A 4,000-nucleotide genomic window follows, 5' to 3' on the forward strand; every position below is an offset into this window, starting at 1 on the left:
CCCCGGCCAAGGTGCAGGCGAGGTGCGCACCCGGGGCAAACCGGGCTCCGACAACGTGCACGCCGCACCTTGGAGCACACTTCGTAGCGCTCCCGGGTGCGCACCTCAGAGCACACCAAGGTGGGCAGCGAGGTGCGCACCTTTGATGCGCTGCCTTCACTAATTTCCAGAAAAGGCAAAAAAAAAAGGAGATTTTAAAATTTCCGTTTTGAAAGATAGTGAAAAAAACGGAACGCGCGTGCCATCTTGAGCCCGCCCTGGTGCGCAGCCCAGGTAAGGTGCCACCCTGGCAAAGGTGCGCACCCGGGCAATTAACCCTACTTCCGACTTCGTGCGCGCCAGGGTGGCAACCGGGCCTCGGAAGAGCCAATGCGAGAAACCCCACCAAACGCTCCGACAAAAAAAGAGGCGGCGCTCCAATAACCCCGCTTCGGAGCGCAGCCGGGGCAAACCAAGCCAAGGTGCCCACCCCGACGAAGGTGCACGCGAGGTGCGCACCCGGGGCAAACCGGGCTCCGACAACGTGCACGCAGCACCTTGGAGCACACTTCGAAGCACTCCCGGGTGCCCACCGGCGTTGCGCACCGTGGTGGGCAGCGAGGTGCGCACCTTTGATGCGCTGCCTTCACTAATTTCCAGAAAAAGGCAAAAAAAAATGAGATTTTAAAATTTCCGTTTTGAAAGATAGTGAAAAAAAAGGAACGCGGGTGCCATCTTGAGCCCGCCCTGGTGCGCAGCCCAGGCAAGGCATGCGCACCAAGGTGCCCACCCGAGGTGCACACCCGGGGCAAACCGGGCTCCGACTTCGTGCAGGCCGCACCTTGGAGCACACTTCGGAGCGCTCCTTGGTGCGCACCATGGTGCCCACCAGGGCGCACCCGAGGCAAACCGGGCTCCGACTTCGTGCACGCCGCACCTTGGAGCACACATCGGAGCGCTCCCAGGTTCGCACCAGCGTTGCGCACCTTTGATGCGCTGCCTTCACTAATTTCCAGAAAAGGCAAAAAAAAACGATATTTTAAAATTTCCGTTCTGAAAGATAGTGAAAAAAACGGAACGCGGGTGCCATCTTGAGCCCTTCCTGATGCGCAGCCCAGGCAAGTTGTGCGCACCAAGGTGCCCACCCTGGCGGAGGTGCGCGCCCGGGGCAAACCGGGCTCCGACTTCGTGCACTGCATGGTGCCCACCAAGGCGCGCAACCCAGCCAAGGTGCCCACCGCAGCGAAGGTGCACGCGAGGTGCGCACCCGAGGTGCACACCCGGGGCAAACCGGGCTCCGACTTCGTGCACGCCGCACCTTGGAGCACACTTCAGAGCGCTCCTTGGTACGCACCAGGGCGCGCAACCCAGCCAAGGTGCTCACCCCGGCGAAGGTGCACGCGAGGTGCGCACCCGGGGCAAACCGGGCTCGGACTTCGTGCACGCCGCACCTTGGAGCACACATCGGAGCGCTCCCGGGTTCGCACCAGCATTGCGCACCTTTGATGCGCTGCCTTCACTAATTTCCAGAAAAGGCAAAAAAAAGAAAAAAATGAGATTTTAAAATTTCCGTTTTGAAAGATAGTGAAAAAAACGGAACGCGGGTGCCATCTTGAGCCCGCCCTGGTGTGCAGCCCAGGCAAGTTGTGCGCACCAAGGCACCCACCCTGGCCAAGGTGGGTCACGGGGTGGGTCCTAGGGTGGGTAACGGGGTGGGTACTAAGGTGCGTGCCAAGGTGGGTCATAGGGTGGGTGCCAAGGTGGGCACCAGGGTGGGTGTGCACCAACCCTAGCCAGGGTAGGTCACGGGGTGGTTGTCGGGGTGGGCGTCAAGGAGCCAAGGTGGGTGGCAAGTAGCCAAGTTGCGTGCCAAGGTGGGTGTCGGGGTGGGTGCCAAGGATCCAAGGTGGGTGCCAAGGAACCAAGGTGGGTGTCTGGGTGGGTGCCGAGGTGGGAGCCAGGGTGGGTCCCAAGGTGAGTGCAAAGGTGGGTGCCAGGGTCAAGGTGAGTGCCAATGTGGGTTCCAAGGTGCCAGGGTCAGGGTGAGTGCCAATGTGGGTTCAAAGGTGCTAAGTTGGGTGCGAGGTTGGGTGCGAGGGTGGGTGGGTGCCAAGGTGTGCTAGGTGGAAGCCCGGGTGGGTCGGCATCCCATGGGTGTCGAGTTGGGTGCCTGATGGGTGCTTCTTGTCAAGTTTTAGTCGTCGGGACTCATTTCGAGCCTTAGAGGTCGTTTCTTGTCCGGTTGCCCTGTCTTCGACCTGGGAACCCAATTTTGGTCCTCGGGTCCCATTTTTTTTTGTCTCGCATCCCACTTTTGGCCTGTGGCCTTTTCGGGGTCGATTCTCGTTTTGGGCATCAGAGCATGTTTCTTCTCCTAAAACCCAATATTTGTTTATTAAGTCTCGGAACACATTTTTGTTCTCGTGGACCCATCATGGGTCTTGGAACGCATTTGTGGTCCTTGGGTCCCATTTTGCATCCCGAAACTTGTGTTTTGGTGCTTGATCCCTATTTTGGGTGCCCACCTTGCACCAAGTGCGCACCCGGGGCAAACCGAGCGCCTTGGTGCACCGGGGCAAGATCGAGCGTGCACCCGAGGCGCCCCGAACATGCACCAAGGTGCACTCGGCCCACATGTGAGCGCAGGTCGTTGCGCCCGAGGTGGTGTGTGGGCACCGCGTTGCAGACGGGACACTGCACGCACACGACGCCCCCTACAGGTGCACGCACGTAGGCCGGGCCGGGTGCACACCCGACGCCCTAGCAAGGTGCGCGCACCCGGGCAGGGCTCACACTTGGCGAACGGGGCGCACTTCGCGAGGGAGGGTGTGCACCTCGACGGGGGTGGGTGGCCGGGGTGGATTCGCACGTGGGTCGCGGTTTGCTAAGTACACACTGCGACAAGCTCATAACGGGTGCGATCATACCAGCGTTAGTGCACCGGATCCCATCAGAACTCCGCAGTTAAGCGCGCTTGGGCCGAAGTAGTACTGGGATGGGTGACCTCCCGGGAAGTCCCGGTGTTGCACCCTTTTTTAGTTTTTCGCCGGGCATCGCAATGCTATTTGAATAAACCTTTTGCCCGTTTGCGTTCTCGTCGGGGCCGGGCCGGGCCGGGGTGCGCTGCCCGCACTACCGCGCGCGCGGGGGCGACACCGAGCGCGCACCCGAGGCGCCCCGAGCACACAGGCCACGGTGCAACCCGGGCGTTGTGCGCGCACCCCGGTGCGCCCGAGGTGCTGCGCGCGCACCCAGGTGAAATCGGTGTGCACCTCGGCCAGTGCGCGCTCGGTCGAGTCGCGCACGTTGGCCAAGGTGCACGGTGATGTTTCTTACTCTAAGGTTCCGCACCAGACGCCCGGGACAGGTGAGCGAAGCTGGGCGGGGCCGGGTGCGCGGCCGGGGCAGGTGCACGCAGCTGGAGAGAGCTTTGGAGCACACTTCGGAGCGCACCAATGATGCGCTCCATTCAAAAGTTTCCTGAAAAGGCAAAAAAAGTTGAGATTATAGAATTTCCCACTTGAGAGATTGTAAAAAAAAAAAATTTAAAATGAAGGAAACGCGGGTGCCAAGGTGTGCGCAGCCCAGCCAAGGTGTGCGCACCAAGGCGCCCACCCTGGCGAAGGTGCACGCAAGGTGCGCACCCGAGGCAAACCGGACAATTAACCCAACTTTCGACTTCGCGCGCACCTTGGAGCGCACTTCGGAGCGCTCCTTGGTGCGCACCAATCTTGGGCACCTCGGAGTGCACCATGGCGCCCACCAAGGTGCGCACCCGGGGCAAACCGAGCTCCGACTTCGTGCGCACCTTGGAGCGCACGAAAGGTGCGCACCATGGCGCCCACCAAGGTGCGCAGCCCAGCCAAGGCGTGCGCATCAAGGTGCGCACCCTGGCGAAGGTGCGCACCCGGGGCAAACCGAGCTCCGACTTCGTGCGCACCTTGGAGCGCACAAAAGGTGCGCAACCCAGCCAAGGTGTGCGCACCCCGGTCAAACCGAGCTCCGAATCGTGCGCACCAGA

The 4,000-nt window shown here is 61.2% G+C and overlaps 1 non-coding gene across 1 annotated transcript; it reads left to right on the forward strand.

Annotated features, from left to right (window-relative positions):
• Nucleotides 1-2,892: 2,892 nt before the first annotated feature.
• Nucleotides 2,893-3,011, forward strand: LOC131868425 (5S ribosomal RNA). Its single transcript, XR_009366880.1, has one exon. It is a non-coding gene; the product is annotated as a 5S ribosomal RNA (ribosomal RNA).
• The last annotated feature ends 989 nt before the right edge of the window (nt 3,012-4,000 follow it).

This window comes from Cryptomeria japonica, unplaced genomic scaffold (genome assembly GCF_030272615.1).
Source record: "Cryptomeria japonica unplaced genomic scaffold, Sugi_1.0 HiC_scaffold_206, whole genome shotgun sequence".
NCBI lineage: Eukaryota > Viridiplantae > Streptophyta > Pinopsida > Cupressales > Cupressaceae > Cryptomeria > Cryptomeria japonica.